Here is a 25,576-nt window from a genome sequence, read left to right as displayed (position 1 = left end):
TTTATTCAAAAATGTTGTGGATGTGCGTTTTTTTATTTCTTTTTTTATTTCTTTTACAACGCTTTTTATACTACAACTCTTTAATTTGTTTAAAATCTAAATAAATAATTATAATTAAATATACTACAGCTATCCGGCTCTCAAAGAAATCGATTGAAACCTAGATCCCCATCAAATCTCTCACCGTCTTCGCGATATTCTCCCGCGTCACATCCCCCTCGATCTTCAATTCGTCTGCTGCTCCGCGAAAAATTACCAGAAAAAGCAAATAATCGGTACGCCTTCTGAAATACTCTCCATGTTCGAGTTCCATACTAAATGAGTCAAGAAGACGACCGGGATTATGAGTGCCGATTTGTTTTCGAGAATGGTTGGGGAAGTTTTGACGGGTCACAGAGCTTTCCACTGTTGTGAGCATCCACCAAGCCGTGCCAAAATATGCCAAGAAGGTAACCAATGTTCCCGAAAACTTTTATTATTCTCCAACTTTTATTATTCACGAACAAGTTGCGATTGCTTTGACTAGGGTGGGTTTTGATTTCCACTACATTACCTAATTTTTCCATCTGTTATTGGGCTTAGTTGTTGTGGGCTGCCATTTCGCAGTAGCAAAAATCTCTGCAGGGCGTGATCTGTGTTTCTTTGATATTGATTTCTGCTAGAACGTAGGTTTTGGTGGTCTTTTAGAGTCTTGTGGTGGTGTTTTTACATTTGTTTGTGGTAGATTTCTTCCTTACACTGTTGATGCTGCATGGGTTACTTATTTCTGCCCGCAAGGTGTTTGGTTTTATGCTTCTTACAGTGTACTCGACATCTCGAAAAAATACGCAGGGGAGCCTAACAAAGTTGCGCACCTAAAAGCACTGGAAGGAGCCAAAGAGAGACTGCAGCTGTTCGAAGCCGACTTGATAAAAGAAGGGTCTTTCGATTCAATCGTACATGATTGTGTATGTGTGTTTCACACTGCATCTTGAAAGAGTAGGTGCCCGGTGAGCCAACTTGTGGCTAAGGGCTTTGATGACTCTTTGTATAAACAATCTTTTGTTTAATATAATTTACACTTTTATTAATGGCAATGACTTTATCTATCTTCATATTGTTATATTGTGATATAATATTGTTGTTTTGATAAAGACCTTGAATATACTATAGTGTATGTAAGATGTGGTAGAACATGGAGATGTCTATCATGAAACACATCTTATAGTCACTGTGTATTCTAAACTGTTCCTAGTCGATTGAGCCGTCCGATAATAAGGATAAGGATCGCTCGAGTTTGAGACTAGCATTTGCGATGCAGAGTACCACGTTTCATTGGTAAGGAACATAGAGATGTTCGAAGCATGCAAATGGATATTCATACGATGAATGATCGAACTACCCTATCCGGACTTTCCAAGTGGTTATCACTTATCGAGTGGATAAAGTCCGCGGTTTTGGTTGTACACCATTAGTCCTTACTACTTGAAACATCATTGAGACTCTATATGCTAGTACTGTGCTTTGACTCGTTTACCGACTCTATTAGGGTCATCAGGTGTCGGGATTGGGTACAGTTACAAAACATATAGGAGTCGATGCTTTGTTGTCAAGGATTCACCACATACTTGCGAGTGTGGATATCCTATGCGATCTGAGGAGATATTAGTGTGACGAATCTCTGGCCAGAGTACATGATGTGTTTTAAGAAATGGTTTCTTAGTAACACATGCGATGTCACTATTTGATCTTCAAGATGTATTGCATAGTTATCGAATCTCGAACGACTCTCGATTTACCAATGGTTGTTGATTCGATCGGGATATATGGATGAAGGGACCGTACTGTACGCTAACCAAAATCTATTGGTTCTTGCAGGCACTATCAGTGATACCTAGGGAATCATGGGGCGATGTTGCTAGGCGCTCTTACCATGATTCGATGGGCAAGTCGGAAATTGTTGTTCCGAGTCACAAGGAGTTGTGAGCCCACGGCTAGCTGTATCCCTGAACCATTGAGGGTCACACAGAGTAATGGATTTTTAATCCCCGTTGAGATAGTTAAATTTAAAGAGTTAAATTTAATGAACAAAGAAGTTGGACTTCTTATTTAAGAGTAGAGGAGTAAGATTTCCTAAAATGACATAGGGATGGGAATTTTTGGAAACCACTGAATTCGGATTCAGAAAAATTTATCTTGACTTTAAAAGGTGCAGAAATGGTTTTTGTACACATTGGTGAAATCGGTTTATCAATCGGAGTCATGATGAATTTTATATTAATTTCTGAACATGCGGGCTTTGCTTGTCGGGCTTGAACTTATGACTAATGGGCCCTAAGCTGTTAGCGGCCTACATTATAAATAAGTTATTGCAGTACAGAAATTACATACAACAGGTCACAAAATAATTTTCGAAAAAACCCTATTTTTCTTAAGAGTGGCCGCCGCCCCCCTCCCCTCTGCTCGGGAAAAATCCAGTCTGTAAATTTTGAATTACAGTCTGTTTTAACGGATCAAATTCGTTAATTCTCTTCGTAGAAACTTCTGATAGATTTTCTAGTGCAATCTATCAGAGGGATTAAATATCCGTTTGTGGACCTGATTGAAGAACAGTTCGTCCATTAGTTCCAGGGATATACAACAAGAGCAGAGCAATCTGTTGGTGTCCATAATCTCGATTCGAGATTGGAGGTAAAAATTTATAATTGTTATTTAATTTTTACACACACAATTTAATCGTAAAGTTTTGATACCCATTATGGAATCGTTCCATATAAAAATTTTAAACTTCCGCTGCACCGGGTATCAATTCTGATTGATCTGATCGCCGCGTTCTCCAACAGTGGTATCAGAGCCAAGTTGCTCAGATCAATTGATTAAATTAATCGATTGTACAAAAATTTTTTAAGCCTCGATTTTTGAAACAAAATAAATATTTTAAAAATAAAATTTTTTTTTTCGGGCAAAACCCGGGCAGCGATTGGATCACTGCCCGGGGGGGCAGCGATGGTCGCTGCCCATGGGCAGCGATCGTCGCTGCCCTAGGGGCAGCCGGGCAGCCCGGCCCGAGCCCCTTTGGGGCGCGGGCAGCCCGGGAGTGTCCCGGGCGGCCCGCGAAAAATTATTTTTAATTTTTAAATTAAAATCTTAATATGTTAAAATTCTATTTTTGGTCCGATCGAAAATTGTTTTTGATTGGTCCACGAGGCGTCAGATCGAATTGTTCGAGTCCGAAAATTTTAAAATTGATTTTTGGTTAAATTTGAATTTTTTGAAAATTTAAATATTTTATCCGTTAAATTGAATTTTGAAATTAATTATTTTTGGTACAATTGATGATAAGATATGATCTTATGGATATATTGAGTAAAATATGATTTTATGTATAAAATTGGATTTTATAGATAAAATATGATTTTATTTGATAAAAAGATAAAATATGATTTTGTATGTAAAATAAGATTTTATATATGAAATATGATTTTATCCTTTTAAATTTAAATTTCCATTGCATGTTATCCAATAAATTAATTTTGAATTAAATGTTATTGGATAAGGATGATCGATTGCCATGACCAATTTTGTAGGTGTATGTTAGGAATTTACATTTGTTTTTATTGTTGTTGGATTTATTAATGGGCCTGGTTATGGCCCAATATGAATTGTCATATGTAATAAAAGTGGGCTTGGTTTATGGCCCGTTTCCATCCCTTAAAAATGTATCCCCTACTTGTCATTGTTATTTATTGTAAATACATTAGAATTAGTGGGAGATGAAGATTTGAAGACGGAGGTGGGCCCAGCAGACAATAAAGACAGAAAAATGTAAATTGGAAGCACAATGTAATAGGATTGCATTGCATACTGCATATTACCTAGGATTGGACTAAGACTCGTGATTGGCAACCACGGGTCGATTAGAAATGGAATCGATCATCCTATATAATATGTGATATTATTGTTGTATGCATGTTTTAGATAAAATTGTGTGAATCCGGAAAGCATACAAAATTTTAAAAAATGATGAGACAAATTTTCAAAATTAAAATCCCTCATTTTAAATATGATTTAAAATTGATATCAAGATAAATAAAGGAAATTTAAATTTGTTTAAATGTTCCTACCTTCCATCAACGATCAATGTATGAGATTCTACCCGCGGATACGGTCCGACTCATATTATTGGGGGGGCCCGTTCGTCGGAAAGCTGTACATTGGATCGACACATGTTGTAAGTTGGGTGGAACTCCCATGGGATCGGCTCATATTATTGGGGGATCCACATGGCGACCGTCCATCACAACTTAATATTGATGGGTCATCTTGACATGTCACAATAAACGGCGTCATATTATTGGGCCCTTATTGGACATGAGGTAAAAACGTGAAGGTTGCTTTGGAAGCAATTGGGCTCTACCTTTTGAAAATTATGGTTGGCTGATATTATTCGGGACCATAGTTTGTCAATTGGACTCCATGTTCTCACTAAGGAAAACAGTTTCCCGTTTTCACTAGAGGGTAGTGAAATCGTTAAAATAGTGTGAGTGAGATTCATAAAATAAATTTCGCCTATTTTATGTCTTAGTAAATTACTTAAACAATCACTGATATTTGTCTGTTTCTTTTCAGTATTTCATAAAGATGAATTCGCGTAATCCACTTTTCTCGATCCTCGAACAAAATAAATTGACTGGCGCAAACTATACGGAATGGTTCCGTAAGTTGAAGATTGTCTTGACTTCGGAGAAGATGCTCTACGTGTTAGAAAAATCTCCTCCGAAGGAAGCACCAGCTGACATAAGTCCGGAATAGTTAGCCAAACTTGATACATGGTGGGACCATGATATCAAGGCCAAATGCTATATGCAAGCCTCGATGTCTGATGAACTCCAGAGGCAATTTGAGGACACCGTGAATGCTGCTGACATTCACGTTCAACTCAAGGAACTTTTTGGGGCTCAATCGAGGGCTGAAAGGTTCGCTACTGTAAAGGAGCTAATGACGTGTCGCATGCGTGAAGGGACTTCGGTCCGTGATCATGGGGTACGAGTGATTTGGCTCATACAGAAGTTAGTAACCCTTGATTTGGTGTTGGAGCATGAACTCAACGTGGACTTACTACTTCTATCTCTTCCTTCTTCGTTTGACGGATTTGTGGTGAATTTCAATATGAACAAGATAGAGGCCTCCCTTGAAGAGATGGTCAATATGCTTGTGACATATGAATCCCCTTTAAAGAAGGATAAACCGGCTTTTTTGGTGGGCTCCTCTTCTTCTGCTAAGAAGGGGCCAAGTACAAAGGGTAAGAAACGTTCTGCCCCACCCAAGAAAATCGAACCAGAGAAGAAGTACAAGACAAAGGCTTCAAACATGGAAAAGTCCAAGGATGTTTGCCATTACTGCAAGAAGCCCGATCATTGGAAGCGTAACTACAAGGAATATCTAGAGCAGTTGCGAACTGCGAAGGGTATGTTCTATATTGAAATAAATGTTTCACTTAATACTACTTTTTGGGTATTGGATACCGGATGTGGATCTCACATTTGCAATGATTTGCAGGTGATGACAATAAGTCGCAGGCTTAGAATGGGTGAGACCCAGCTGAGGCTCGGAAATGGTTCCAGAGTTGAAGCTAAAGCTATGGGAGATATTTATTTAATTTTGCAGAACGGTTTTAAGTTACTTTTGAGAGATGTTTTATTTGTTTCGGATTTGATTAAAAACATTATTTCTGTTTCTATGCTTGATAGAGATGGTTATTCTTGCAATTTTGTGAATGGGATTTGCAATATTTACAAGAATGAATGTTTGATTGGAAATGGACAACTTGAAATGATCTATATAACTTAAAACTAAAAGACGTTCCAATAAATTATGTTGATAAACTGGCAACAACAAACAAAAGGAAAATCGATAGCCAAAACCCGGCAAACCTTTGGCATGCTAGGCTAGGTCATATTTCCTCAAGGAGGATGAACAAGCTAGTGGGAGAGGGCATGTTTGATGTGTCTGATATTAACTCTCTACCTACTTGTGAATCCTGCCTGAAAGGAAAAATGACTAAATCTCCTTTTAAGGGGAAACCTGAGCGTAGTCAAAATCTGTTGGATTTGATCCATACAGATGTTTGTGGTCCATTTAGAGTTGGTACTCAATATGGCCACACCTACTTCATTACCTTTACTGATGATTATTCTAGGTATGGGTATTTATATTTAATGAAATATAAGTCTGAAGCATTTGAAAAGTTCAAAGAATTCAAGGCTGAAGTAGAAAACAAGCTAGGTAAAAGTATTAAAGCACTTCGATCAGATCGAGGTGGAGAATACTTAAGTACCGAGTTTTTGGACTATCTGAAAGAGAATGGGATTCTCTCTCAGTGGACTCCTCCTATGACACTTCAGCTGAATGGTGTATCGGAGCGTCGTAATCGAACTTTGTTGGACATGGTTCGATCCATGATGAGCTTCACTGAGCTTCCACCTTCGTTTTGGGGCTATGCGCTTGAAACGGCGGTATTGTTGTTGAACAACGTCCACACTAAAGCAGTGGACAAAACACCATATGAGTTATGGAATGGCAAAGCTCCTAAGTATTCGTACTTGAGGATTTGGGGATGTCCTGCTTACGTGAAGCAGACAGTGGGAGATAAGTTGGATAGTCGATCCACCTTATGTTATTTTGTAGGGTATCCGAAGAATTCAATCGGATATTATTTCTATTATCCTGCTGAAACAAAGGTGTTTGTTTCAAGGAATGCCACCTTCTTGGAGAAGGAGTTCTTATTGGATAAGAAAGGCGAGATGATGGAACTCGAAGAAATTCGAGAAGAACCCGAAATACAAAATAACGATCCTACACCTCAGGAACCATTGATAGACACGCCTATGCTTAGAAGATCCGAGAGGACTTCTAGACCCCCTTTTCGATATGGTCTTCTTCTTGAAGAGGATCAAGATGAACCCGATGTTGGATGTGATCCAAGAAACTTCAAGGAAGCAATTTCTGATGCGGATTCAAATTTATGGCTTGAAGCTATGCAGTCGGAAATAGATTCGATGCATACAAACCAAGTTTGGTCTTTAGTAGATCCTCCCGATGGAATTGTTCCAATAGGGTGTAAATTGATCTACAAGAGAAAGCTTGGGCCTGATGGTAAGGTATTGACCTACAAGGCGCGATTGGTGGCGAAAGGTTATACTCAAAGACAAGGAGTTGACTATGATGAAACCTTTTCACCAGTTGCAATGTTCAAGTCCATAAGAATCCTTATTGCCATAGCTGCTTGGTATGACTATGAGATATGGAAAATGGATGTGAAGACTGCTTTTCTTAATGGAGACATTAAGGAAGAAATCTATATGAAGCAGCCTGAGGGGTACACATCCATGGGAAGCGAGCATAAGGTATGCAAGCTTCAGATATCAATTTATGGTCTAAAACAAGCATCAAGAAGTTGGAATCAGAAATTTGATGAAACAATAAAGGATTTTGGTTTCATCAAGAACCCGGAGGAACCATGCGTGTACAAGAAAGTAGTTAAGGATGCTGTGACATTCTTAGTACTTTATGTTGATGACATCCTACTCATTGGGAATGACGTAAGGATGTTGCAGTCAACAAAGATATGGTTATCAGGTAGATTTTCGATGAAGGATTTGGGTGAGGTATCCTATATTCTAGGGATACAGATCTATAGAGATAGATCTAAGAGAATGATAGGACTCACTCAATCAACCTACATCGACACCATATTGAAACGGTTTTCAATGGATGGGTCCAAGAGAGGACATCTACCCATGTGTCATGGAGTTTCTCTATCCAAGTCTATGTGTCCCAAGACGGATGAAGAGATAGAGAAAATGACACATGTACCATATGCGTCAGCCATAGGTAGTATCATGTATGGGATGATATCTACCAGACCGGATGTAGCATTTGCTCTGAGTGTCACGAGAAGATATCAAGCTAATCCCGGTCAAATGCATTGGAAAGCCGTGAAGGACATTCTTAAGTACTTACGAAGGACTAAGAATATGTTCATGGTATATGGAGGAAGAGAACTAAAATTGGAAGGCTATACCGACTCTAGCTTCCAAAGTGACGTGGATGACTCGAAGTCAACCTCTGGATTTGTGTTCATGCTCAATGGCGGTGCTGTCTCTTGGAAGAGTTCCAAGCAGGACACCACAGCGGATTCCACCACTGAGGCAGAATACATTGCAGCATCAGCTGCTGCTAAAGAGGCCGTTTGGATGAGGAATTTCGTCCAAGAGTTGGGCGTCATTCCTGAAGTTATTGGTCCAGTCCCGGTGTACTGTGACAACACGGGTGCCATTGCTCAGGCAAAGGAACCAAGGTCTCATCAAAGATCCAAACACGTACTGAGGAAATACCACATCATCCGGGAGATTGTGGAAAAAGGAGACATCACTGTCGAAAGAGTGGCCTCTGCAGACAATATCGCTGATCCACTTGTAGGCACTATCAGTGATACCTAGGGAATCATGGGGCGATGTTGCTAGGCGCTCTTACCATGATTCGATGGGCAAGTCGGAAATTGTTGTTCCGAGTCACAAGGAGTTGTGAGCCCACGGCTAGCTGTATCCCTGAACCATTGAGGGTCACACAGAGTAATGGATTTTTAATCCCCGTTGAGATAGTTAAATTTAAAGAGTTAAATTTAATGAACAAAGAAGTTGGACTTCTTATTTAAGAGTAGAGTAGTAAGATTTCCTAAAATGACATAGGGATGGGAATTTTTGGAAACCACTGAATTCGGATTCAGAAAAATTTATCTTGACTTTAAAAGGTGCAGAAATGGTTTCTGTACACATTGGTGAAATCGGTTTATCAATCGGAGTCATGATGAATTTTATATTAATTTCTGAACATGCGGGCTTTGCTTGTCGGGCTTGAACTTATGACTAATGGGCCCTAAGCTGTTAGCGGCCTACATTATAAATAAGTTATTGCAGTACAGAAATTACATACAACAGGTCACAAAATAATTTTCGAAAAAACCCTATTTTTCTTAAGAGTGGCCGCCGCCCCCCTCCCTTCTGCTTGGGAAAAATCCAGTCTGTGAATTTTGAATTACAGTCTGTTTTAACGGATCAAATTCGTTAATTCTCTTCGTAGAAACTTCTGATAGATTTTCTAGTGCAATCTATCAGAGGGATTAAATATCCGTTCGTGGATCTGATTGAAGAACAGTTCGTCCATCAGTTCCAGGGATATACAACAAGAGCAGAGCAATCTGTTGGTGTCCATAATCTCGATTCGAGATTGGAGGTAAAAATTTATAATTGTTATTTAATTTTTACACACACAATTTAATCGTAAAGTTTTGATACCCATTATGGAATCGTTTCATATAAAAATTTTAAACTTCCGCTGCACCGGGTATCAATTCTGATTGATTTGATCGCCACGTTCTCCAACACATCTCCCGTCTTGTATTCCATTACTGATCCACAGGTTCGTTCGTGCATATATATATATATATATGTTCTTGTTTTTTTTTGTTTTCGTTTCCAGTCGTTAGCCAGCTGGTATATATTTCAAGTAGTGGCACAAATTTATCAGGAACAACTGATTGAACCAGCGGTGAACGGGACGCTTAGCTTGCTCAAGTAATGCGCCAAATTGCCGTCTATCAAACGAGTTGTGGTGACATCTTCTATAGCTGCAGTGATACTCAACAGAAATCCCCGTGGCCCGGGTACTGTAATGGATGAGACCTGGTTTTCAGACATCGAATTATGCAAAGAAACAAAGGTTTTTTTGTATATATATATATCTGCACTCTATATATATATATATATATATATATAGTCCAGAATTATATATATAAATATATATATATTTGGTGAAAAATTATCAGTTTTTATGAGTGCCTTTATTTTATTTCTTTCAGCAATGGTATTGGCTTGCCAAGACATTAGCAGAGCAAAGTGCGGTGAAGTATGCAGAGCAGAATGGGATTGACTTGGTGGTGATGAATCCGAGGTTTGTGATCGGTCCTCTCCTTCAGCCAACTCTCAATACTTCGTCTCGCTTTATCTTGGACCTCATAAAAGGTACTGCATATATATATATATATAAGCTTCAATAATAGTAACAACTAACAACTAACAAAGTATCTGTATGTTGTTAATTGGCTCTGTATTCACTCCCTGTTCTACACACATGGCACACTAGTGCAAACCTTAATTCAAAGTTCATGCTATGTAACATATGCTCCTAGCACAATTTCATCTGTCATTTGACTGAACCGAGTAATTGCAGAGTCTAGATGAGATCTCCGAGAAATCACTCCGAAGCGACGATGTCTCAAACATATGCCAAGATTTCGTTAGTTTAGTTGAAGCATGTTTCTCCAAAATTTGCCTGGCTTATCTCTTCCATTTGTGGAAGTTACTTTTGATGGGACTGTGTCTGTAGCAAAGGCAGAGGGCACTGGTGGGGTTATAAATTTTTGCACTTGTGCTGAACAGCTTCTATATGAAATTGGAGATCCAAGTGCTTATATCACTCCAGCTGTGGTAATTTTAGTTGCCCATTTTATTTTTTTTCTAAAACCTGGTGAATGGATGGAATAAATAATAATAGAGATCGTTTTTCCTGTTAACAGATTATAGACCATCGAAATGTTACATTTCATCCATTGTCTGATAGCAAAGTCCTATGCTCATGAGCAAAGCCTTCTTTTGAACCAGTACCTGAAAAATTGTTGTGCCTGGGATCAAAGGTAATCTTCCCTCTATCTCCCTTAAAAAGCTGTACAGACAAGTTGGTTCCTTATGCACACACATAGCACTTTATCTTGGTGTTTGTTTGATTTTAAAGATCTTCATTCACTGTATAGTACGTTTACTCCATTTGATTTTGAAAGAGTGGGTGCCCGGTGAGCCAACTTGTGGCTAAGGGCTTTGATGACTCTTTGTATAAACAATCTTTTGTTTAATATTATTTACACTTTTATTAAAGGCAATGACTTTATCTTTCTTCATATTGTTATATTGTGATATACTATTGTTGTTTTGATAAAGACCTTGAATATACTATAGTGTATGTAAGATGTGGTAGAACATGAAGATGTCTATCATGAAACACATCTTATAGTCACTGTATATTCTAAACTGTTCCTAGTCGATTGAGCCGTCCGATAATAAGGATAAGGATCGCTCGAGTTTGAGACTAGCATTTGCGATGCGGAGTACCACGTTTCATTGGTAAGGAACATAGAGATGTTCGAAGCATGCAAATGGATATTCATATGATGAATGATCGAACTACCCTATCCGGACTTTCCAAGTGGTTATCACTTATCGAGTGGATATAGTCCGCGGTTTTGGTTGTACACCATTAGTCCTTACTACTTGAAACATCATTGAGACTCTATATGCTAGTACTGTGCTTTGACTCGTTTACCGACTCTATTGGGGTCATCAGGTGTTGGGATTGGGTACAGTTACAACACATATAGGAGTCGATGCTTTGTTGTCAAGGATTCACCACATACTTGCGAGTGTGGATATCCTATGCGATCTGAGGAGATATTAGTGTGACGAATCTCTGGCCAGAGTACATAATGTGATTTAAGAAATGGTTTCTTAGTAGCACATGCGATGTCACTATTTGATCTTCAAGATGTGTTGCATAGTTATCGAATCTCGAACGACTCTCGATATACCAATGGTTGTTGATTCGATCGGGATATATGGATGAAGGGACCGTACTGTACGCTAACCAAAATCTATTGGTTCTTGTAGGCACTATCAGTGATACCTAGGGAATCATGGGGCGATGTTGCTAGACGCTCTTACCATGATTCGATGGGCAAGTCGGAAATTGTTGTTCCGAGTCACAAGGAGTTGTGAGCCCACGGCTAGCTGTATCCCTGAACCATTGAGGGTCACACAGTGTAATGGATTTTTAATCCCCGTTGAGATAGTTAAATTTAAAGAGTTAAATTTAATGAACAAAGAAGTTGGACTTCTTAAATATGAGTAGAGGAGTAAGATTTCCTAAAATGACATAGGGATGGGCATTTTTGGAAATCACTGAATTCGGATTCAGAAAAATTTATCTTGACTTTAAGAGGTGCAGAAATGGTTTCTGTACACATTGGTGAAATCAGTTTATCAATCGGAGTCACGATGAATTTTATATTAATTTTTGAACATGCGGGCTTTGCTTGTCGGGCTTGAACTTATGACTAATGGGCCCTAAGCTGTTAGTGGCCTACATTATAAATAAGTTATTGCAGTACAGAAATTATACACAACAGGTCACAATTTTCGAAAACCTAAGTATTTTCTATCAATAGTGGCCGCCCCCCCTCCCTCTTTACTCGGTAAAATCCAGCCTGTGATTTTGAATTACAGTCTGGTTTAACGGATCAAATTCGTTAATTCTCTTCGTAGAAACTTCTGATAGATTTTCTAGTGCAATCTATCAGAGGGATTAATTATCCGTTCGTAGACCTGATTGAAGAACAGTTCGTCCATCAGTTCCAGGGATATACAACAAGAGCAGAGAAATCTGTTGGTGTCCAAAATCTCGATTCGAGATTAAAGGTAAAAATTTTATAATCGTTATTTAATTTTTACACACACAATTTAATCGTAAGGTTGATACCCATTATGGAATCGTTCCATACAAAATTTTAAACTTCCGCTGCACCGGGTATCAATCATAATTGATCTGATCGCCCTGTTCTACAACAGTGGTATCAGAGCCAGGTTGCTCAGATCAAGCGATTAAATTAATCGATTGTACAAAAATTTTTAAGCCTCGGTTTTTGAAACAAAATAAATATTTAAAAATAAAATTTTTTTTTTCGGGCAAAAACCCGGGCAGCGATTGGATCGCTGCCCGGGGCAGGGGCAGTGATTGGATCGCTGCCCGGGGCAGGGGCAGCGATCGTCGCTGCCCCGGGCAGCGCCGGCGCTGCACAGGGCGGCGCACGGCGCTGCCCGGCGCAGCGCTGGGCGCTGCGCAGCCCGGGGCAGGGGCAGCGATCGTCGCTGCCCCGGGCAGCGCCGGCGCTGCACAGGGCGGCGCACGGCGCTGCCCGGCCCGAGCCCTACGGGGCGCGGCAGCCCGGGAATGTCCCGGGCGGCCCGCGGGAAAAATTATTTTTTAATTTTTTAAATTAAATTTTAATATGTTAAAATTCTATTTTTGGTCCGATCGAAAATTGTTTTGATTGGTCCACGAGGCGTCGGATCGAATTGTTCGAGTCCGAAAATTTTAAAATTGATTTTTCGATAAATTTGAATTTTTGGAAAATTTTAATATTTTATCCTTAAATTGAATTTTGAAATTAATTATTTTTGGTACAATTGATGATAAGATATGATCTTATGGGTATATTGAGTAAAATATGATTTTATGTATAAAATTGGATTTTATAGATAAAATATGATTTTATTTGATAAAAAGATAAAATATGATTTTGTATATAAAATAAGATTTTATGTATGAAATATGATTTTATCCTTTTAAATTTAAATTGCCATTGCATGTTATCCAATAAATTAATTTTGAATTAAATATTATTGGATAAGGATGATCGATTGCCATGACCAATTTTGTAGGTGTATGTTAGGAATTTACATTTGGTTTTATTGTTGTTGGTTTTATTAATGGGCCTGGTTTATGGCCCAATATGAATGTCATATGTAATAAAAGTGGGCTTGGTTTATGGCCCGTTCCCACCCCTTAAAATGTATCCCCTACTTGTCATTGTTATTTATTGTAAATACATTAGATTTAGTGGGAGATCAAGATTTGAAGATGGAGGTGGGCCCAGCAGACAATAAAGACAGAAGAAATGTAAATTGGAAGCAAATGTAATAGGATTGCATTGCATACTGCATATTACCTAGGATTGGACTAAGACTCGTGATTGGCAACCACGGGTCGATTAGAAATGGAATCGATCATCCTATATAATATGTGATATTATAGTTGTATGCATGTTTTAGACAAAATTGTGTGAATCCGACAAGCATACAAAACTTTAAAAATGATGAGACAAATTTTCATAATTAAAAATCCCTCATTTTAAATATGATTTAAAATTGATATCAAGATAAATAAAGGAAATTTAAATTTGTTTAAATGTTCCTACCTTCCATCAACGATCAATGTATGAGATGCTACCCGCGGATACGGTCCGGCTCATATTATTGGGGGGGCCCGTTCGTCGGAAAGCTGTACATTGGATCGACACATGTTGTAAGTTGGGTGGAACTCCCATGGGATCGGCTCATATTATTGGGGGATCCACATGGCGACCGTCCATCACAACTTAATATTGATGGGTCATCTTGACATGTCACAATAAACGGCGTCATATTATTGGGCCCTTATTGGACATGAGGTAAAAACGTGGAGGTTTCTTTGGAAGCAATTGGGCTCTACCTTTTGAAAATTATGGTTGGCTGATATTATTCGGGACCATAAGTTTGTCAATTGGACTCCATGTTCTCACTAAGGAAAACAGTTTCCCGTTTTCACTAGAGGGTAGTGAAATCGTTAAAATAGTGGGAGTGAGATTCATAAAATAAATTTCGCCTATTTTATGTCTTAGTAAATTGCTTAAACAATCACTGATATTTGTCTGTTTCTTTTCAGTATTTCATAAGATGAATTCGCGTAATCCAATTTTCTCGATCCTCGAACAAAATAAGTTGACTGGCGCAAACTATACGGAATGGTTCCGTAAGTTGAAGATTGTCTTGACTTCGGAGAAGATGCTCTACGTGTTAGAAAAATCTCCTCCGAAGGAAGCACCAGCTGACGTAAGTCCGGAAGAGTTAGCCAAACTTGATACATGGTGGGACCATGATATCAAGACCAAATGCTATATGCAAGCCTCGATGTCTGATGAACTCCAGAGGCGATTTGAGGACACCGTGAATGCTGCTGACATTCACGTTCAACTCAAGGAACTTTTTGGGGCTCAATCGAGGGCTGAAAGGTTCTCTACTGTAAAGGAGCTAATGACGTGTCGCATGCGTGAAGGGACTTCGGTCCGTGATCATGGGGTATGAGTGATTTGGCTCATAAAGAAGTTGGTAACCCTTGATTTGGTGTTGGAGCATGAACTCAACGTGGACTTACTACTTCTGTCTCTTCCTTCTTCGTTTGACGGATTTGTGGTGAATTTCAATATGAACAAGATAGAGGCCTCCCTTGAAGAGATGGTCAATATGCTTGTGACATATGAATCCACATTAAAGAAGGATAAACCGGCTTTCTTGGTGGGCTCCTCTTCTGCTAAGAAGGGGCCAAGTACAAAGGGCAAGAAACGTTCTGCCCCACCCAAGAAAATCGAACCCGAGAAGAAGTACAAGACAAAGGCTTCAAACATGGAAAAATCCAAGGATGTTTGCCATTACTGCAAGAAGCCCGGTCATTGGAAGCGTAACTGCAAGGAATATCTAGAGCAGTTGCGAACTGCGAAGGGTATGTTGTATATTGAAATAAATTTTTCACTTAATACTACTTCTTGGGTATTGGATACCGGATGTGGATCTCACATTTGCAATGATTTGCAGGTGATGACAAGAAGTCGCAGGCTTAGAATGGGTGAGACCCAGCTGAGGCTCGGAAATGGTTCCAGAGTTGAGGCTAAAGCCGTGGGAGATGTTTATTTAATTTTGCAGAACGGTTTTAAGTTACTTTTAAGAGATGTTTTATTTGTTCCGGATTTGATTAAAAACATTATTTCTGTTTCTATGCTTGATAGAGATGGTTATTCTTGCAATTTTGTGAATGTGATTTGCAATATTTACAAGAATGAATGTTTAATTGGAAATGGACAACTTGAAAACGATCTATACAACTTAAAACTAAAAGACGTTCCAATAAATTATGTTGATAAACCGGCAACAACAAACAAAAGGAAAATCGATAGCCAAAACCCGGCAAACCTTTGGCATGCTAGGCTAGGTCATATTTCCTCAAGGAGGATGAACAATCTAGTGGGAGAGGGCATGTTTTATATGTCTGATATTAACTCTCTACCTACTTGTGAATCCTGCCTAAAAGGGAAAATGACTAAATCTCCTTTTAAGGGGAAACCTGAGCGTAGTCAAAATCTGTTGGATTTGATCCATACAGATGTTTGTGGTCCATTTAGAGTTGGTACTCAATATGGCCACACCTACTTCATTACCTTTACTGATGATTATTCGAGGTATGGGTATTTATATTTAATGAAATATAAGTCTGAAGCATTTGAAAAGTTCAAAGAATTCAAGGCTGAAGTAGAAAACAAGCTAGGTAAAAGTATTAAAGCACTTCGATCGGATCGAGGTGGAGAATACTTAAGTACCGAGTTTTTGGACTATCTAAAAAAAAATGGGATTCGCTCTCAGTGGACTCCTCCTAAGACACCACAGCTTAATGGTGTATCGGAGCGTCATAATCGAACTTTGTTGGACATGGTTCGATCCATGATGAGCTTCACTGAGCTTCCACCTTCGTTTTGGGGCTATGCGCTTGAAACGGCGGTATTGTTGTTGAACAACGTCCACACTAAAGCAGTGGACAAAACACCATACGAGTTATGGAATGGCAAAGCTCCTAAGTACTCGTACTTGAGGATTTGGGGATGTCCTGCTTACGTGAAGCGGACAGTGGGAGATAAGTTGGATAGTCGATCCAGCTTATGTTATTTTGTAGGGTATCCGAAGAATTCAATTGGATATTATTTCTATTATCCTGCTGAAACAAAGGTGTTTGTTTCAAGGAATGCCACCTTCTTGGAGAAGGAGTTCTTATTGGATAAGAAAGGCGTGATGATGGAACTCGAAGAAATTCGAGAAGAACCCGAAATACAAAATAACGATCCTACACCTCAGGAACCATTGATAGACACGCCTGTACCTAGAAGATCCGAGAGGACTTCTAGACCTCCTATTCGATATGGTCTTCTTCTTGAAGGGGATCAAGATTCACCCGATGTTGGATGTGATCCAAGAAACTTCAAAGAAGCAATTTCTGATGCGGATTCAAATTTATGGCTTGAAGCTATGCAGTCGGAAATAGATTCGATGCATACAAACCAAGTTTGGTCTTTAGTAGATCCTCCCGATGGAATTGTTCCAATAGGGTGTAAATGGATCTACAAGAGAAAGCTTGGGCCTAATGGTAAGGTATTGACCTACAAGGCGCGATTGGTGGCGAAAGGTTATACTCAAAGACAAGGAGTTGACTATGATGAAACCTTTTCACCAGTTGCAATGTTCAAGTCCATAAGAATCCTTATTGCCATAGCTGCTTGGTATGACTATGAGATATGGCAAATGGATGTGAAGACTGCTTTTCTTAATGGAGACATTAAGGAAGAAATCTATATGAAGCAGCCTGAGGGGTACACATCCATGGGAAGCGAGCATAAGGTATGCAAGCTTCAGAGATCAATTTATGGTCTAAAACAAGCATCAAGAAGTTGGAACCAGAAATTTGATGAAACAATAAAAGATTTTGGTTTCATCAAGAATCCGGAGGAACCATGCGTGTACAAGAAAGTAGTTAAGGATGCTGTGACATTCTTAGTACTTTATGTTGATGACATCCTACTCATTGGGAATGACGTAGGGATGTTGCAGTCAACAAAGATATGGTTATCAGGTAGATTCTCGATGAAGGATTTGGGTGAGACATCCTATATTCTAGGGATACAGATCTATAGAGATAGATCTAAGAGAATGATAGGACTTACTCAAACAACCTACATCGACACCATATTGAAAAGGTTTTCAATGGATGGGTCCAAGAGAGGACATCTACCCATGTGTCATCGAGTTTCTCTATCCAAGTCTATGTGTCCCAAGACTGATGAAGAGATAGAGAAAATGACACATGTACCATATGCGTCAGCCATAGGTAGTATCATGTATGGGATGATATCTACCAGACCGGATGTAGCATTTGCTCTGAGTGTCACGAGCAGATATCAAGCTAATCCCGGTCAAATGCATTGGAAAGCCGTGAAGGACATTCTTAAGTACTTACTAAGGACTAAGAATATGTTCATGGTATATGGAGGAAGAGAACTAAAATTGGAAGGCTATACCGACTCTAGCTTCCAAAGTGACATGGATGACTCGAAGTCAACCTCTGGATTTGTGTTCATGCTCAATGGCGGTGCTGTCTCTTGGAAAAGTTCCAAGCAGGACACCACAGCGGATTCCACCACTGAAGCAGAATACATTGCAGCATCAGCTGCTGCTAAAGAGGCCGTTTGGATGAGGAATTTCGTCCAAGAGTTGGGCGTCATTCCTGAAGTTGTTGGTCCAGTCCCGGTGTACTGTGACAACACGGGTGTCGTTGCTCAGGCAAAGGAACCAAGGTCTTATCAAAGATCCAAACACGTACTGAGGAAATACCACATCATCCGGGAGATTGTGGAAACAGGAGACATCACTGTCGAAAGAGTGGCCTCTGCAGACAATATTGCTGATCCACTTACTAAGCCCTTGCCAGGACCATTATTTGACAAACATCGCGAAGCAATGGGTCTACGTAGTATGACTAGTTGGCTTTAGGGCAAGTGGGAGATTGAAAGAGTGGGTGCCCGGTGAGCCAACTTGTGGCTAAGGGCTTTGATGACTCTTTGTATAAACAATCTTTTGTTTAATATTATTTACACTTTTATTAAAGGCAATGACTTTATCTTTCTTCATATTGTTATATTGTGATATACTATTGTTGTTTTGATAAAGACCTTGAATATACTATAGTGTATGTAAGATGTGGTAGAACATGGAGATGTCTATCATGAAACACATCTTATAGTCACTGTATATTCTAAACTGTTCCTAGTCGATTGAGCCGTCCGATAATAAGGATAAGGATCGCTCGAGTTTGAGACTAGCATTTGCGATGCGGAGTACCACGTTTCATTGGTAAGGAACATAGAGATGTTCGAAGCATGCAAATGGATATTCATATGATGAATGATCGAACTATCCTATCCGGACTTTCCAAGTGGTTATCACTTATCGAGTGGATATAGTCCGCGGTTTTGGTTGTACACCATTAGTCCTTACTACTTGAAACATCATTGAGACTCTATATGCTAGTACTGTGCTTTGACTCGTTTACCGACTCTATTGGGGTCATCAGGTGTCGGGATTGGGTACAGTTACAACACATATAGGAGTCGATGCTTTGTTGTCAAGGATTCACCACATACTTGCGAGTGTGGATATCCTATGCGATCTGAGGAGATATTAGTGTGACGAATCTCTGGCCAGAGTACATAATGTGATTTAAGAAATGGTTTCTTAGTAGCACATGCGATGTCACTATTTGATCTTCAAGATGTGTTGCATAGTTATCGAATCTCGAACGACTCTCGATATACCAATGGTTGTTGATTCGATCGGGATATATGGATGAAGGGACCGTACTGTACGCTAACCAAAATCTATTGGTTCTTGTAGGCACTATCAGTGATACCTAGGGAATCATGGGGCGATGTTGCTAGACGCTCTTACCATGATTCGATGGGCAAGTCGGAAATTGTTGTTCCGAGTCACAAGGAGTTGTGAGCCCACGGCTAGCTGTATCCCTGAACCATTGAGGGTCACACAGTGTAATGGATTTTTAATCCCCGTTGAGATAGTTAAATTTAAAGAGTTAAATTTAATGAACAAAGAAGTTGGACTTCTTAAATATGAGTAGAGGAGTAAGATTTCCTAAAATGACATAGGGATGGGCATTTTTGGAAATCATTGAATTCGGATTCAGAAAAATTTATCTTGACTTTAAGAGGTGTAGAAATGGTTTCTGTACACATTGGTGAAATCAGTTTATCAATCGGAGTCACGATGAATTTTATATTAATTTCTGAACATGCGGGCTTTGCTTGTCGGGCTTGAACTTATGACTAATGGGCCCTAAGCTGTTAGTGGCCTACATTATAAATAAGTTATTGCAGTACAGAAATTATACACAACAGGTCACAATTTTCGAAAACCTAAGTATTTTCTATCAATAGTGGCCGCCCCCCTCCCTCTTTACTCGGTAAAATCCAGCCTGTGATTTTGAATTACAGTCTGGTTTAACGGATCAAATTCGTTAATTCTCTTCGTAGAAACTTCTGATAGATTTTCTAGTGCAATCTATCAGAGGGATTAATTATCCGTTCGTGGACCTGATTGAAGAACAGTTCGTCCATCAGTTCCAGGGATATACAACAAGAGCAGAGAAATCTGTTGGTGTCCAAAATCTCGATTCGAGATTAAAGGTAAAAATTTTATAATCGTTATTTAATTTTTACACACACAATTTAATCGTAAGGTTGATACCCATTATGGAATCGTTCCATACAAAATTTTAAATTTCCGCTGCACCGGGTATCAATCATAATTGATCTGATCGCCCCGTTCTACAATAGATTTAACATTTTGGCTATCTAATTTTGGTGGGAGCGGTCTTAAGAAGATTCTGGTATTTTATCTTTCCAATTCTTTCTGAACATCTTAAATGTGACTGCCTTTGAGATATTATTTACAACCTTTCATTTGATTTCATGAATAACAGTCACTAGTATTCATTTTAGATATTTCTAAAGGACAATGAAGAAAGGCTGAGCAGCCTTAAAAATGAATGGGGCAGTGAAGTTTATGAGGCTGTGACCTCAGCCTTGATCGAGCTTCGCGAGTATAATTTGAGTGGATGCTATGAGGTTCCTGAACTTTAAAACTTTAAAAGGAACGGAAAGGCGAATTTGAATGAAATCATCCACTACGTTTTCAGGCAGCTGAAAAATCTCAAGCGGAAGAGATATTAAACACGTGTACTCGCTGTCTCTCTATTTGTTTTCATTTAAGTACCAAGTCATGCACCTCACTGATTTTCAATTAAAGTAATGAACATTGAATGATTTTTCCTTTTTTTCCTTTTCTATTTAGGTGGATGAATGTTAAGTTCATCTATTGTCGGTCATGCAATTTAATTATTTGTCGTGGTTGATAATCTTTAGTTTTTCATAAATTCTGGAACCATAATGTTTTACTGTCCCTCCTCCATTATAGTTATTTTGGAAAATTTGGAATTAAGAATATGCGGAAAAAAATGAAGCAAACGAGCCCCACAAGGAGGAGAATTCATAATTGGTTGAGGGGTACGTACTAGGAAAGCCTTTTTTCCTCTTTAATTTTCTTGTGCATAATTGTTGGGTGTTTGTTTTTATCCTAATCCCAGCCGCCCCAAACATGAAGCTGTTATAAATTTTCTAAAGGTTTACAAAAGCTTCCGAAGGAGGAGAAAGCTAGCTGATTGCATGCGAGTAGTATTCTCTTATAGGATTCCACGGTATTGTATCCATGTAACAAATGGGAGTAGTGCCCTCTCTGAAATAGTACAGGTGAACATAGTAAAAGAAAAATTAATCTTTGTTTTATATTCTTACATGGACTAAAGTTGATTAATTTATTTTATGTTTGTCCGAAAAAGGTGTGTGTCGCAGCCATCCGGAACAGAAGGCTTAAACTCCCTGATGAATTTAATGACTTGTATGAGATCAATAACGACAGGGAATCAGCGAATCAATAAGAAGTTTTACCACACACCAATGCTTTCAGGTTCCCTAATTTTCAAAGGAATTTAAATTTGTACTTTAAAAAGGTCAGTTCAACAATATAAAATTAAGAATTGTTTAATCCTGAATTCCCTAGGACATGTCTTATTCATGGAAAAGAACAAATAGGAGCTCCAAGCTATGGCCCGAGAACTCAGTGAAATCAATAAAGGTCAGTCCATTCTGTTAAATCTTTTGCTAACTGGAACTAGATAAACTTGCTAGAGGAGAACTATAAACTCATAAAATATCCTGCCTGTGTGTTCATTTGTTAACATGGTAATTTGTTCAAGAGAAACATGTCTTATTTATTCCTTCTCACAGTGAATATACGTGACTCTTTCCTTCATGTTATTTTTTTCATTTTATGTTTTTACAAAACTTACGAACTTCTGCTTGGTTTTTGTGATTTCATTGGGTTTTCCTTTTTTCTCTTCTCATTGTGTAGGTATTTTTCTTTTGCTTCCGAAATGTTTTTAAGGCCCTTAAAGGTGATCATTGTCTTCTAAATGAATAGAAATTAATAGAGTTTTATGTATCTGAGCATTGCATCATAGATATATTGGTTGAGAACCAACTTATGTAAATTCTGTGCCGTGTTTCGTGTATTTTTGCTAGATTTCTACTACTTTTTAAATTCTACATAGGCTGCTCTGTCAAAATTAAAAAATTTAAGAGGATGGACGCACTGGACCAAGATACTTAATACACTGTTGCTGAAGCTTTGACCGAGGGCACTTCTCCATGAGATTGAGCTCTTTAACTTCTCCTATGTCTAGCCTGAAAGAATTTACATCGCTTAGAAAATACAATAACATTGAAGGCCAGCCTCTTGAATAATAGTTTATGGAAGTTTAAAAGATAATTACCAGTAGAAGAAGGGCTCTTTACTTTGAGAATTCAACCACTTCACATAATAGAAATGTAGATTGTGCCCATAGCGCTGCCTTGGATCAATCTGCTCGATACCAATTACCAATTCAGTTAAATCAGTATATTTTTCAGTTTGATATAAGTTTTTAAAAGACAAAAGAGATAATTGATTCACATACAGCTTCAAGCCAATGTTGTAAGGCAAGTTTCTGAGCTTTCCCATTCTTTGACAATCCTTTTCCAACCTGGAATCGGTAAGATAAATCGCATAAGTTTATGAATGAAAATTAGAAAAAGTATATTTTGTGGACGCTTATGTATGTTTTAATTGAAAGCTTACCTTAGCAGCCCTTGTTCTTGCTCTTGTCCACCGTGAAATAGCAGTCTCATGTTTCTCAAGATCAAAAAAAGAAACCGAACTGTGCTTAAGAATATTACATTTCTTTTCCTTTTTCTCTGTGTGAAGATCGATTAGGCATGTAAAGGAATGTAAGTCTTTAGTTTTTTTCTGTCCACTGACTGAAGTTTGGTATAGGTCACGATTGTTGTTGTTGCGGTTCTTGGAGGGCTTCCATTGGCAGTAACCTTGACGTAAGTATGTCATTAAGTTGTCTGTTATCAGCCACCTACCATTTTCCCATCTCCAATCTTGTTATTCATGAGCTTGATTTCTCTTTAATTTCCTACAGTCTAGCGTACTCAATGAAGAAAATGGTGGCTGACAAGGCCTTGGTATGTCATTAATTATGGTTTTCTGTCGAGCTTTGTTCAGTGTTGATATTGTATTCTTCAAGAAATTGCTGATACAAATAGATCTACAGGTGCGTAGGATTTCAGCTTGTGAAACTATGGGATCAACAACTACCATTTGCAGTGATAAGACATGAACTTTGACATGGCCGAGATGAACATGAAGAATTCGATTATTTGTTATATTTGAATGATTTTTGTTATATTTGAATGATTTTTAATATTGAAATATTGTATATTAGATTTAATTTTCAAAAATTTTGAATATTGAGTGATAATATTGAAAATTTGTGAATTAATTTTTTTTTTTTGTTTTTAATTTGAGAAAATACAATGCTTTTTAAACGTTGTCGTAGGTGGAAAAAGCGTTGTCGTTACTAAGCGTTGTCTTTTTCAAATATCACTGCGTTGTCTTTGCTCAAAACGACAACGCTTTTTAAGCGTTGTCTTTGACCGCGACCTTTCACAATACTGGCTACGACAACGCTTTTTTTGTGACAAAGAAAACGCGAAAAAAGCGTTGTCGTTTTTAGATACCACAACGCTTAAAAAAGCGTTGTATTTTCCAAAAATGACAACGCTTTTTTCGCATTGTCTTTGAGCGTGGTCTTTTACAATACTGGCTACTACAATGCTTTTTTGGGGACATTAACAACGCGGAAAAAGCGTTGTCTTTGGCCGTTTTTCTTGTAGTGGATATTACTTGTTATTGCATGTTATGTTGCTTTTACTGGGAATATCATTCTCATCGGAGTTATCCGGCTGTTGCTTTATTTTGTATGTGTACTTGGCAACAGGTGGGGCAGGATCGAGTCAGAGGAGACTTGGTTAGCATCTAGATCAAGGGATAGAAGTGAGACTCGGTTTAGAAGTCAAACAACATGTCAATCTAGTTATGTTGGAACATGTTTAGAACTCGAACTTCGTTGATTATGTTGTATCGATTATGCGAGTTTTGAGGTTGTATGCTGTTGTTGCATGTATTTTGTACCTCATTATGTATTGAATGGATTTTGTAGTTGAAATTGCTAAGTTTATTTCTAGAAAATTGTTCAGAGTTTCCCTCGCTCTATCGGTAGAGTTTGACCGATCGAGCGAGATGTCTGTATCCTCTTTTCTATTTTTCAAAACCTTTCCTGCTCGATCGGTTGAGTTTTATCGATCGAGCAGAGCTGGTCCTTGGACGGGCAGCAGAGTGTAGAACATTTTCCGCTCGATCGGTTGAGTTTTACCGAACGAGCGAGGCATTGTTCACCAAAAAATTTTTAAATTTTTTTATTGCTATTTAATCTTGGATCTTGTATGCTTAGTTATCGTTTTAATCCGAGATTATATGTTTAGAACCAAGGTCCTACATTAAGTGGTATCAGAGCGATAAGTTCTTGGTTGAACTAGAAGTGAGCGGGGTAGATCGAGTCCGCGTGTATTGGCTCCTCGCTTGTGATTGAGTTATTTATTTGATTATTTAATTCCCATGCGAGCATGCTTTATTATTTGAGAAGTATTTGAATTACATGATTATGTGATTTAATTTATAAATCATGGACTACTTGAGATATAGCTGTTTGTTTATCGGCTTGTATCCGAAATTCTGAGAGGTTGAAGGGCACCGAATTGTAGCGATTGAGATATCTTGTGTCCTAAACTTTGATTATCAGATGGGTCCTCGTCGAGTAATTAACAGAAATCCTCCGTCAGTTACTCCTCCTCCGAACAGGTTAGTACTGAAACTGATCAGATGGATGCCACAGCAACTCCTATGGAAACCTTATTCATGAAGTTAGTTGATTGAATTTCGAATTTTATTGCATTCATATTGAGCCTTCATCTTTGATTTGAAAGGCAGAACCGCCCAAATGCAAAATAGACATTTTGGGAACTATATTTGAGTGGTCTGGTTTGTGTGAGTTCTCTCCAGTGTCAAAATACTCCTTATAGTTTCTCAAGGTCTAGAGGACGTAGATAAGTGACCCCACCCCGATCAAGAGAGTCGGTGGAAAGTTACAAGGTCTGGTCCTCGGGATCCCAACCAAAAAAACGAATTTTCTTTTGATTATCCGATATGATAATCCCGAGTTTTTAAAGAAATGCATTTCATATTTAGTATTATCGAATAACATGTTTGTCATATCATGATAATGATATGCTAATTGATATTGCATTTTTATGTTGCTTTTACTGGGATTTATTCTCACCGGAGTTATTCGGCTGTTGCTTTGTTTTGTATGTGTACTTGGCAATAGGTGGGGCAGGATCGAGTTGGAGGAGACTTGGTTAGCATCGAGATTGAGGAATATAAATGGGACTTTGTTTTAGGATCTATTACCATGTCGAACTTTTGTTGTTTTGAAAGCATGTTAA

General features: G+C 38.5%; 1 pseudogene; it reads left to right on the top strand.

Annotated features, from left to right (window-relative positions):
• Window positions 1-367: 367 nt before the first annotated feature.
• On the top strand, window positions 368-20,713 carry LOC140877453 (phenylacetaldehyde reductase-like; annotated as a pseudogene).
• Window positions 20,714-25,576: the final 4,863 nt, after the last annotated feature.

The sequence above is a fragment of the Henckelia pumila genome, chromosome 2, assembly GCF_033568475.1.
Source record: "Henckelia pumila isolate YLH828 chromosome 2, ASM3356847v2, whole genome shotgun sequence".
NCBI classification, from domain to species: domain Eukaryota; kingdom Viridiplantae; phylum Streptophyta; class Magnoliopsida; order Lamiales; family Gesneriaceae; genus Henckelia; species Henckelia pumila.
Note: the sequence above shows the minus strand (reverse complement) of the source record. Positions and strands in the feature narration are given on the sequence as shown.